This window comes from Nicotiana tabacum, chromosome 1, assembly GCF_000715075.1.
Source record: "Nicotiana tabacum cultivar K326 chromosome 1, ASM71507v2, whole genome shotgun sequence".
Classification (NCBI taxonomy): Eukaryota; Viridiplantae; Streptophyta; class Magnoliopsida; order Solanales; family Solanaceae; genus Nicotiana; species Nicotiana tabacum.
In genome coordinates this window covers 219,721,290-219,734,320 of record NC_134080.1, presented here as the reverse complement: position 1 = coordinate 219,734,320, position 13,031 = coordinate 219,721,290, and positions in this window count along the sequence as shown.

Here is a 13,031-nt window from a genome sequence, read left to right as displayed (position 1 = left end):
TCAAATAATAATACGAACATAGACCTTCAATCGAAACTCAATTCGGAGCTCATTTTCTCAATTCAATACCCATTTCACTCGTTAAACAATTAACTCATGTTTCGTGTCAAAAACCCAATCGCGACTTGATGAAATTAGACCAAACTTTCCAGATCAGTCCTATAATTCATTATCAAAAATGAATGAACCAAACCAAATGATTGTTCTAGATTGGCTATTCCTCACAATTGCTCCTTGTGATGCAGCGAAACCATGGCAATTAGGATCTCAAGACGCAACAACACCTATAATGCAAGGAATAACAGATTTACATCACAATGTCTTTTTCTTCGTTATTCTGATTTTGGTTTTCGTATCATGGATCTTGGGTCGCGCTTTATGGCATTTCCACTAGTGATCAGTCAATGAAGTCATTCTGGATCCCTGACCGTTCCCAATCTATGAAAGAAGAGTAGAATTTCCCGGAAGAAGATTCGCCGAACGGAGAATAAGCTGTAAATCTTAGTTCTCAAAAGCGAGTGAATCAGTCTTCCTTATAGCTCTTTCCTCCCTTTGCTTTGGTCCTGATACATTTTCGGTGCCATGGAGCTAGACCAGTGAGCTATTACGCTTTCTTCAAAGGATGGCTGCTTCCAAGCCCACCTCCTGGTTGTCATCGCTCGATCACTTCCTTTTCCACTAAGTGATTGCTTAGGGACCTTAGCGCTCGATCTGGGCTGTTTCCCTCTCGACTTTGGATCTTAGCACCCAAAAAGTCTGTCTGTACAAACGATCTAGGCCCCCGACCTCGATATGTGGAATCGTCTTGCGCCATATGTACTGAGATTGTTCGGGAGACATGGTCCAAGCCCGGTGAAAAAAAATCATAAGAAGAGTCCGATAATGGCCGGTCTTTAAAGGCCCTTAAGAAAGAGGCTTAAGTCATCGATGGAAATCCGATAACGGAATGGAGCAAGGAGTTATCCACTAAATGATAGAAAATAAAAAATGTTAAGATATTCTTAATGATATTCGGGCTTCTACCCAGCAGAGTCTTCCATAACTGACCGACCGGTGAAAGGATAGCCGGACCCGTTGAAAGCCGGCAGTTATTGATGGCTCGGAAAGAAAGCTGGGCTAGGTCTTCTTCCCTTAGAGAGGCTTATTCTCCTTTCCCGAGTTCTCAAATATTTTCTTTATTCTCTGTTTATTCTATTATTAGTTCTATTGTTCCGATCCGCTTGTGTTTCAGGAAATCAAACCGAAGTCAATTCATTCAACAATGCCCCCTCGGGACATTCTGTATTGGATTTTGCCAACACCGTTTCACCTTCCTTGCTTTCTATTCTGTCTTGCATTTCACCATGGCACACTCTTCCTTTCAAACCCGATTCAGTGATGACACTGGCGGTACTATCCCATTTTTTTTGCTTAGGGCCTGATGCTTAGTTTTCTTCTAACTTAGTATTGATCTTTATTGTCCGATTTGCTTTCTTAGTGCTGACACCCTCGTATGCCGATCAACCAATGAAGCGGCAGAAGAACCTATTTGACAGTAATCTAGAAGGAACTTCAGAAAAAGACTGGAAAGTAAGGAACGAAGTGCTCGACCGAACAAGCAACGGCTGACGAGATAGGGGCGCGCTAGCGCTCAAGCCTATTCTAATAAGGGCGTTAGCGCATCCGTTTTCTTGCTGGGGCGTAGCGGTTTGAAATTTGGAAAATATGGAGAGTCACAGAACGAACATGGTGCGGAGATTGGAGGTGTTGAAAAAAGGAGAATATTGAGATGTTGGAAGATTTTTTAATGAACTTTCCATGATGCAACCGAGTTGCCATATTGATACAGCACAACTACTTGAATGGTGAAGAAGCAGCTACCAAGTAGAGAAGATCCGGAAGTCTCGAAATCAAATTTCGATCTCTAGAACTAAAAATGGACCTTTGGATCATTACATGCTTATGCTCAAAACGGCAAAATCTTCAAAAAACTCTTCCAAAATATATCCGAGCGTCATGGGACCCCGACCAAACATGACAACACACCCCATAACATAATTCAAACTTGTTCCAACCTTCGAAACGCTCAAAACAACATCAAAACATCAAATCACACTCGGATTCAAGCCTAAGAATTCCAAAACTTCTGAAATTCGAATTCGATCAAAAAGTCGACCAAACGACGTCCAAATGACCTGAAATTTTGCACACATATCACAAATAACATAACAAAGCTACAGAAACTCTCGGAATTCCATTTCGACCATCGGATCAAAATCTCACCTATCAACGGGAATTCGCCAAAATATTAACTTTGCCAATTCAGCCATATCCTTCCACGGACTTCCAAAATGTATTCCGATCGTGCTCCTAAGTTATAAATCACCCAACAAAGCTATCCAAATCATAAAATTTCTGATCCGAGCTCATATACAAATAAGTCAACTCTTAGTCAAACCTTTCAAATTCAAAGCTTTCAACTGAGACTGTTCCTTCAAATTCATTCTGATTTTTCCTGAAAACCAAAACCAACGATCTACATCTGTCATAATACGTTACCCGGGGCAAGTCATGCCCGGTAACTGGCGATCAAAGTGCAAAAGTTCAAAACGACCGGTCGGGTCGTTACATCTTCCCCCACTTAAACACACGTTCGTCCTCGAACGTACCCAGAGCTATTCTAAAAGCCCACCAATCACTGAATAACCTTACCACGCATATAGCCGGGGGTGATCCCACGTCATCCTATCTCATATAGGTCTGATAACACCATTTAACTAAAATTACACAATCCAATCTAGCCCATAAATTATAGAACCACATTTTCACTTTTGAAACCATCAATACGATCAAAACCTCACACCTATACTTTGAATAGACCCGAACTAGCTGTAGTAACCCATGCCTGCAACCTCGGGAGCAATCACATGATATACCATATAACTCCAACGCTAGCAGCAATAACTTCTATTCACAGCAGCTGCCCATAACAACCAAATACTGATAGAAAACCTCTTATCAGCTAAAGTCTTATTCCAACACTTTCATATACTGCCAACGATAAATGAAACACGCAATAAACCATAACCTTTCTCAGATCAACCATTCATGAAGCCATTTCTCCTCTGGCAATTACCATAGCAAATTTTTTTTGGAACCAAACCTCGATGTTTACCCATCAAACATGCTGAAATCGAATCCGTTTATTTTCTTTAATGATCCCAACGATCTCCTCTGACCCAACACGCTACCCTGGTGACATGTCACACCAATAGAGGCCTAAGCCACATTCAGCATAATACGCGCACCAATAAGCAACGGTCCGAACATACTCAAATCATGAAAATGACTCAAATGAAAGAGTTGTACCTCAAGCTCACCAGTACTACCACAACACAAGGCTGAGAACCCGTCTCACATCATAGAATAGGACACACGAATCTAACCCGTAAGGTCTTATTTCCACATAGCTTTGCTACAATGCGCGATCTTATCCAAACACTACTCTATATGGGACACCTCAAGTCACTATGCTAGAAATTGACAACCATGCACAATTTGACGTCTGGAACCAAAGCAAATCATTACACCAATGGTGAAACAAGTAACATATACCACGCAAACCCGATAGGACGTAACCGATACACCATTCACCGAGCAACACCCGATTACTCTTCCTGCTCGACTTCCACTATGAACCCCATTAGAACCGCACCATATGTACCCATAACCAATAAATCATAATGTCTCACAACAGAGGAAGGCAACTCATAGATCTCCCCAGATCACTAATAAGCTCAATAACGGTCGAATCAACCTATCCCTCAACAATACAATTCGGGGCCAACCAAGCCGACTCGAACTAGAACACGCATCCATATTGGCCTGCCAACGAACTCCTTACCAAGGAAGCCTAAAGCTGCTCCTTCAACTATAATAACTCTTGCCGGAGCCATATGATACGGTGCTCGGCATCACATAAATACAAAAATCCACAACCTCGCCTGACGACATGCCCGACCACAAGAAATGCTTTTGGAAAGTCCCTCAACACCGGAACTGAATCAATGGTAGAAACCTCTGCACTGACATCCATCACGAAGGCCTAATTAAGAAAAGAAATCCTTCCCAATCGTCCGCTGGGTCTATGAAATATAAACCACTCTACTAGAACATAACTCGACGCACATCGCCACTCAACCTTTGGCATTTCCAACCTAGCCCATAAAGCAATAGTCCAGAATAACCCAACATTGAGACGATCAGTCTAAATCCCCAACATCACATCCAAAATCTCACATACCAAGCAAAGAAAGATCCACTCGGGCCTCCAAATATCGGTAGTCACTAAACAGTGCTGATACACACGATCTACAGTCACAACATAGCCTGAATATGAAAACTTCCGTCTCCACATCCATACGGCACATGAATCACCATATCCTATCCCAATTTCGCCGTCCGAATATATGACACACCTATAATACCCAATCATTCCAATATAGATACTCTAAAATTTCCCTGTGCCACCTGTCACACCTATTTTTTTGCCCGCGCCACCGCAAAGGGGCATAAAGGGAGTTTTTTCAATTAAAGGACAATCAAAACGGGATTTTATTTATAGATTCAGAGTCGCCACTTGGGAGATTTGTGGTGTCCCAAGTCACCGGTTGAATCCTGAATCAAGGAAAAGAATGACTTTGTATAACAGTCCGCGCACCAGAAATCCGAGTAAGGAATTCTGTTAACCCGGGAGAAGGTGTTAGGCATTCCCGAGTTCCGTGGTTCTAGCACGGTCGCTCAACTGTCATCTTTGGCGTAAATTATCTGATTTTAACAATTATGAGTCTATGTGCAAATTTTAACTTTTAGCCGCTTTTATTATTGTTATTTTAAAAGAGAATTGCAACGTCGTAAAAATATGTCTCGAATCACGTCACATAAATGCACTCGTGGTTGTTGACACATTTCGACTTCATTGGGATTTGGATTTGGGTCACATAAATGTGCACCCGAGTTTGAGAAGATAAATTTAAAGGTGCGCCCTAAAGAGGCTAATGCGTTATTATTTTGGGAAAGGCCGAGAAATTCACTAAAACGGCCCATCCCGAAGTCTAAAAATTAGTACAATATTTATTGAGGGCCCCGCAATTTATAGTTTATTTGGCGAGGCTCATTTCATTTTTATTTTAAAGGTCGTCCTATAATGACTATGTTTTCTATTTCATTTGTCTCTAAAGTAAATGAAGAAAAAGGTCCTACTTTATTTACATACTTACGAGTTATTATAGTTGAGTTTCGAACATGATTCGTTAAATCTAAAATGAACGTAGTAAGAGCAGTCTATTTGACAGTTATGGTCCCAGGTACGACATATAAAGGATAAAACCGGACCTGGGCCATCCTACTTCAAATTGGACCTAGTTAATGGTTTCTACACATATTCATAATTTGCCAAAACTAAAAAATGGTGTCATTTTGTTAACAAATTTCTGTAAATTTAAAGTGGCATTCTACTGGAACGAAAGAACTTGAAACCTAATTTTTTATCCTAAACCATTTACATGCATGAAATAAAACAATGGTATCTAATTAAACAATGTTCCTACCAGTTTCAGAAACAGGACATTTGTTCAATGAGATAACTATTGAATGTTTTAAGAATCATCTAAATAGCCTAACATGCTTTTGATATATGCTATTTAACAAATAATATTGAAGTAACAGAACAGGAATTACTATATCATCAATTCTTTTAACTAAACATACATAGGCAATTTTCTCACTAAACTACTACAAAAGGCATATCCAGTTATACATAAATAAACACTTACATGATTCTAATGAAAGAGGTATTCTAATACAGATACAAATAAGTAGACAACTATAATGAATTTAAAACTTCAACTCTTAATTTCTTTGTATTCATGCTTCAAGTTTCAACTTACAAGAACCAGTGTATCAATTTGTATACCTGGTATTTGGAAAGCAAAGAGAAGAATAGGAAGATCAGTGCAGAAAAACATCAACCATACACAGCAACACAACAGTACAACAACAACCAGTAAACCCAAGAAATACTAAACTGAAACCCAATAGTACCAAAATGAAACACAGACAAATGCAAGGAAACAATAGTTTCTGATTTTCAAACACTCAAGAAAAGCAGCCTGAAACTCTTAATGCAAAAGTTCAGCCTCAGCACTCTAACTCTTAATGTAAAAGTTATGATTTTTTTCTGAATTTTTTTCCTCTTTGTTCCAGAATTTTCTCCCTGCAATTCTCACTGCCCTTAAAATCAGTCCCCAACCCCTTTTTATACAAATCTGCCCTTTCTTTCAACTTACTACCCGACCCCCTTTTCCACTAAATCAGAATTTTCCACTCAAACTCCACTAAGTCTGAATTTTCCACTTAATCAGCCCCTCCACTCCCGTTGGTTCCCCATTAGGGTATTAATTAATACCCTATTAACAAATCACTAACAATAAAATATAATCCTAACTATTTCATTCCTAAATCACCCCTGAAATTCCTTAATATTACTACCTCCTAATACAACTATTCAATTATATTGAAATCTTAATTCTGGAATCTGTTTAACTAACCATTAACCCAAAACTGATTTGATTAACAGCTATAACCAATTCAACTAGTACTTTAAGGCAGAAAATACATCAAATATTAAGGGTTTCAGTGATTCATAACAATGCTCATAATCAAACAAAGTCTGATTTAATCGGACAACTAACTATTGAAAACTATAAATACCAGAAATGCCAAATGATTCAGGCTATACAAACAGCCTAACCAACGACGCTTAATTAGTCGATTACATATTACAATTGACACTAAACAAATCAGCAACAAAGCAATAGGCAATCGGTGTTATTGACAGAATCAGGAACTAACAGGAAACTAATTAATCGACGCAACTTATCAATCGATTACACAATTTATAACACATAATAATTACAACAAACATAAACAAATGACAGAATTAGACAAAATAAAAAGTCCACTAAAGATGAGCAGAATTAATTGATAAAAGATGGAAAATTAATAAAACTAAACTAAACAGATACATAGATAGAAAAACATGAATACAAAAATGAAGGAAAAGAAAAATACCTCAGAATCTCAGAAATATACGGACCCAGGATCGAACTCGAATTTGGACATTTTTGAGGTCGAACAAACTTTAATCGAAGTATTCTCAACTGAGAATACCTCTTTTAATCGGACAGACCCCAAGGTTTGGAATTTTAGGGTTTCGTTTTTTTCGGATTTAGGGTTTGAATATTTCTAGGCAGATTCGAACCAAACCAAGCTTGGTTTGGTTACAAGTGAGGTCAAGGGAGTAACTTGTATGAATTTGGGGTGGGTTGGGGTAGGTTTAGGTTATGCTCGAATCTTCGATTGAAGAGAATCTGTAGGGTGATTCGAGGTGAGCAACCAACAGATCTGTAACGAGGGTGGTTAGGGGGTGATGTGGTGTTAATTAGGGACTAGTTGGTTTGGATCTGAGTTTGGCTCGAATCTTCAAATGAAGATTCGAGAAGCCTCAGGAAGATTCGAGCTAAACGGTTACCAGATTTGGATAGAGGGTGGTCAGGTGGTCTTAGGGTGTTGGTTTGGTGACCGGCAGCGTAGTTGCCGCCGGGTTTCAGGCGAGGGGGAGCTAGGGCGACTAGGGTTTGGGGGGCATCGTCTTAAGGACGATGATGAACAGGAAGACGAGGGGGGTGTTTGGTTAGGGGGCTGGGTTAGGAGATTGAGTTTATATAGGGGAGGGGTGGTTTGATCTTGGTCGTTCGATCAAGAGAGATCGAAGGTCCAGATCAATTCACTTAACTCAAACGGTGTCATTTGGAGTAGTACTGGGGCGGTCCTGGTATTGGAGTGACGGGTCGGGGGTCGAGTTTGGTAAAGTCTTTGAGGCCGTTGGATCAAAGAAAATGGATGGCTTAGATTGATCATTTGAAACGGTGTCGTTTCAACTATGCAGGGGCTGAACTGGATCGTTCGATCCAGTTTGATCAAAGGCTCAGATTTGAGACGCCAATACGGCGTCGTTTGGATTAATTGCCGGTGGACTGGATTTGACCGGGTCTTTTGGAATGTTTGGGCCTGAGTTTTTGGGTCTAAATTTATGGCCCAGATCTGATTGGCCCTATATTTTTAAACTCTTTTCATTTCTTCTTTTAATCAATTTAAACACAATTCATAATTAAATTGTAATAATCAAAAATAAAACTACACAAATATTAATTAACACTTATAACAATTAACACACAAATTAGGACCTTTTTAAAAAAAATCACACAATGACAACAAGATAGAATAAAACGCATATTTTTATGATTTTCCTTTTAGAGTCAATTAATTGTTTAATTCATTCCTAAATGCATAATTAAATCCTAAATATGTATGCAATATGTTTATATATATATATATATATATATATATATATATATATATATATATATATATATATATATATATATATATATATATATATGTCAATTAACTATAACAAAGTAAAACATTTACGGACAAAAACACAAATAATTATCCAAAAAAATGCCATGTAAATCCTAAAAATTGTACACCAAGAAAATTTTGTTTTATTTTTTGATTTCTTTTGGAGTAGTTTTCGTGAAGCAAAAATCACGTGCTCACAGCTGCCCCTATTTGTCCGAAAACACAAAGAATTTTCGTGCAAAGATAAAGTGAGCGGATACGAGCGATTTTTTCCCGTTGGAATACTCCGTGTGAAGCATTTTTTGAAAAGGTTTAACCGAACCTTTGCTTCGAAGGTTTCCTACATATCCCTGGCTAAAAGGAAATCAGGTTAATATAGTTCGGGAAGTTTTGGTAGCTGGGACTACCATGGAACTTTAATTTGGTTGTTACTGCTGCTGCATGCTGTTGCTATTACTTACCGATCTCCTTATTACACCGTGCCAAAAGAAAACAAGATGCTAGACTAAGCTAGGAGTTACAAAATATTATCTATCTTCCACTTGCTATGGTTGCCTTGCTTTCTTGTCGGCTTGTGTTTCCTCTGGTGCTTTTCTTTCGAAAACTGCGGGGGATGACACTGACCTTTTGCTTTTCTGAACACAAGTTTTATTATTCCGTTATGTCTGCTGGAGACACTGCTTCCTACATTAAAGCTTGTTATGCTAGGGATTTTTGTTGTACCCCTCCTCATTACTGACTTCTGTTTGATCTTGAAATGTATTCCTCTGTTCTGCAGGCGGGCTCCTGACTCCAATCTTAACTTTTGAAAGATGACACAACCTCCATTCTCCAGGCGAGATCCTGACTTCAACAACTTGAAAATATAACAACCTCTGTTCTACAGGCGGGCTCCTGACTTCTCCATTTTAAAATAAGCAACCTCCGTTCTACAGGCGGGCTCCTGACTCCAACAGCTTCTTAAAAATAATTCAACCTCCATTCTCCAGGCGGGCCCCTGACTTCAACAACTTCCTCAAAATGATTCAGCCTCCATTCTCCAGGCGGTCTCCTGACCTCAACAACTTTCTCAAAAATAATTCAGCCTCCATTCTTCAAGCGGACTCCTGACTTCAACAACTTTCTCAAAATAATTCAGCCTCCATTCTCCAGGCGGGCTCCTGACTTCAACAACTTCCTCAAAATAATTCAACCTCCATTCTCTAGGAGGGCTCCTGACCTCAACAACAACTTAAATGTAACACCTCCATTCTCCAGGCGGGCTCCTGACTTCAGCAACTTCTTAAAATGTAATTCAGCCTCCATTCTCAAAAATAATTCGGCCTCCATTCTCCAGGCGGGCTCCTGACCTCAACAACAACTTAAATGTAACACCTCCATTTTCCAGGCGGGCTCCTGACTTCAGCAACTTCTTAAAATGTAATTCAGCCTCCATTCTCCAGGCGGGCTCCTGACTTCAACAATTATTTAAAAATAATTCGGCCTCCATTCTTCAGGCGGGCTCCTAACTTCTTCAACTTTAAAATATAACAACCTCCGTTCTACAGGCGGGCTCCTGACTTCTCCAACTTCTTAAAATGATTCAGCCTCCATTCTCCAGGCGGGCTCCTGACTTCAACAATAACTTAAAAATAATTCGGCCTCCATTCATCAGGCGGGCTCCTGACTTCAACAATAACTTAAATGTAACACCTCCATTCTCTAGGCGGGCTCCTGACTTCTTCAACTACTTCCTTCCAAACTGGTGTTTTGTTCCTCTGAAAACTGCTGGGAATAACATCGATATTGTATTTCACAAATATGTCATTTTCCTTCTTCAAAGACTATTTCCTTTAAAGCTTAGTGCTTCCACTTCCCTGAAACCTGCCGGGAATAACACTACTGGGGAATTATCTTCCTCCTTTTAACAATGGTGGGGATGATATTGATTCAAAGGTCATTGCTTTTACAACTTTTGTGTTATCTTGCTTCTTCCAAGATTGCTCTCATTTTAGAACTTGTATCTCCCTTCTTGTATACTGCTGGGGATTTTATTTTCTTCATAACTTGTGTTACCTTCTCTCTTTCCCAAATGGCTATCTGATTTCAAGAAAATTTTCGTAATGAGAGAAAATTTTCTGCCCCAGTTTGATAATCTTCTTTGTGACCCTGTCTTCCTGCTGTCAATAATATTTCCTTTCCCTACTTAAAATCAAAGAAAAATTTGTTAGTTTAAAACGGGGCGAGTGGTCGTGCCATTTCTGCTGGGGATGGTTTTTCCCTGCTTTGCTATAAAACTTGCTGGGGAGGATATTTTTTGCTGAGGATGATACTCCTGCTGGGGATGGTTTTTCTTTTCTCTTCCTTCCCCGCTCTGTGTTGTTCGACCATTGTGGAACTTGGTCAAGAATCTGTCAGAGTTGTTCCTGTATCTCGCAAATCTGCTGGTGATCCTCTTGGAATTTGATCCATAACTTTTCAACTATTGTTCTTTCTATTTTTCTCTAACTCCCCCTGGAAATTTGGTCCTCTTGGGCTCTAGACCCATTCATTATTTGGCCTTGCGACCAACTTCTTTTGCTTTGTCGCCTTATCTTTGGCCTGTCCTATTCGCATTTTGTTTTGCACCATTTTGGCAACTGGTAGTAAGCTCTGAAAATCCTTTTCAAAAACAAACTGCTGGGGAGGTAAAGTCTTTAAACCAAGAAATGAAAAAGTGATGATTTCAAAAATAGAAAAAGAAGAAGTCTTTCTAAACAAATGATGGGGAAAAAGAAAGAAAATAACTTATCTGAAAGATATAACCGATCCCAACAATCATGTCGTGCATTCCGGATTAATCAACCCAATCTATTTGTATCAATCAATCTTTCGGATAGCCTCATCCTGCCGGGGATAAATAAAACACTCAACTCTTTGCCAACCGCAGATCCTTTCCGCCAATCTTGTCTTGTCGCCTCATAGTGCCCTTCGAGGGGTTTTCACTAATAAGATTCTCTCGTCTCTCTCAACTCCCGTCGCCTTATGGTGCCTGTGAAAGTTTTCACTGATAAGACTCTCATTTTATTTCTCTCAACTTCCGTCGCCTTATGGTGCCTGTGAAGGTTTTCACCGATAAGACTCTCTCGTTTTATTTTATTTTTTCAGTTGTGGATTGGAGTGCTGCCGATATGACTCTCTCTGCTGGGGATTCTTTCGGCTATCAATTCATTTCTAGTTTATGGTCCTCTTTTTTGCTGGGGATCAGAGGGTTGTTCCCGACTTCCGTTTGAAATGACTTGGCACTTTTCGGATACTGATCGGAAGGTCTTTTTTGGACATCAATATGGGTTTTCGTGTCTGGCTAAAAGAAAAAGCTATCAAAAATTCAAAAATAATTTTGTTGGGTGAAACATTACAACTCTTGGAATCAAACCTCTTTTGAAACTTTAAAACATAACTTCTGCCCCAGTTTTCTTGCTTGGGGGATTTTTATTTTTTTATTTTTAACTATGACCAAGCCGTGAGGCGCCTACGTATCCTTCTTTGAGGAATCAGGTCAAACGTAGTTCCCAATTCCTTTGTTTTTCTTGTGACTTTTCTTTTGTCTTTATTATCATTATTATTTTTTTTCTCCCTTTTTTTTATTTTAATTTATGATTCCAAAAGAGGGATATGAAAAAAAAAATAAGGCTCAAAAGGGGAAGCAAAGGTTAAAGTGTTTGGATAGAAGAAAGAATTGCCTTCGTCATTTTATTCTCCGATAAATGCCAACCACAAACAATAATTACAATCAAAAGAAATCATACATAATATCTCTTAACTGCGTCAGAATTGATAGCCATGTCGACGCATTTCCCATCGATATCTGTTAAACATAAAGTGCCATGGGACAATACTCTGGTTATAATGAACGGTCCTTGCCAATTCGGGGCGAACTTGCCTTTTGCTTCGGCCTGATGTGGCAGGATTCGTTTTAATACCTGTTGTCCTACCTCAAATTTTCTAGGGCGCACCTTCTTGTTGTAGGCTCTCGCCATTCTTTTTTGATATAGCTGGCCATGACACACAACCGCCAATCTCTTTTCATCAATCAAGTTCAACTGCTCCAAACGGGTTTTGACCCACTCGTCATCATCAATCTCAGCCTCATCGACAATCTGAAGGGATGGAATTTCAACTTCTGCCGGTATTACTGCTTCAGTTCCATATACCAACAAATAAGGGGTTGCACCTACTGAAGTCCGGACAGTGGTGCGATAACCCAACAATGCAAATGGTAATTTTTCATGCCATTGTCTGGATCCTTCTACCATCTTCCTCAGTATCTTCTTGATGTTCTTGTTGGCTGCTTTAACTGCTCCATTCGCCTTGGGACGATATGGTGTGGAGTTACGGTGGGTAATCTTAAACTGTTGACATACTTCTTTCATCAAATTGCTGTTAAGATTAGCACCATTATCCGTGATGATCACTTTTGGGACCCCAAATCTATAGATGATATGGGAGTGAACAAAATCCACCACTGCTTTCTTGGTTACCGACTTGAAAGTTTTAGCTTCAACCCACTTAGTAAAATAGTCGATGGCCCCCAGAATGAACCTACGATC